Below are 468 nucleotides of genomic sequence, written 5' to 3'. Positions count from 1 at the left end.
CTCAAAAAATTTAGCTACCTATTTTTCTATTTATTTGTGTATTTAACATTGAACATTGTGTGTTTATGTGCCAAGCTCAGTGTTAAAGTCTTTAGATAGATACGGTCTTATTTAATCCTCAAAGACTCATACAAGACAGGTGTTATTGTTCTTATGATTAGAGAACTAGGGCCCAGAGTGTTTTAATGACTCTCATGATTATTCAATTAACCATCTTCACCTGCCTCTGAAGCCTTACTAAACACTATAGTATGCTCCATCCTTTCATAAAGTTGTTTCTTTCATCTTCTTTTTAAAAATGAACAGCCTTTTTAAAGGCTGTTCTTTAATACTGACCTTAAATATGTTTGTTTAGATTTGTTTAGATATAGGCATTTTGAATGTAAACGTAGGGAAGAAACAAAATAATATTTTGTGCCAGTACCAAGCTGTTTTAGTCACTACAGCCTGGTAGTACAGCTTAAAGTC

This window comes from Propithecus coquereli, unplaced genomic scaffold (assembly GCF_000956105.1).
Source record: "Propithecus coquereli isolate 6110/MARCELLA unplaced genomic scaffold, Pcoq_1.0 Scaffold49, whole genome shotgun sequence".
Lineage (NCBI taxonomy): Eukaryota > Metazoa > Chordata > Mammalia > Primates > Indriidae > Propithecus > Propithecus coquereli.
This window is presented reverse-complemented; position numbering follows the sequence as displayed.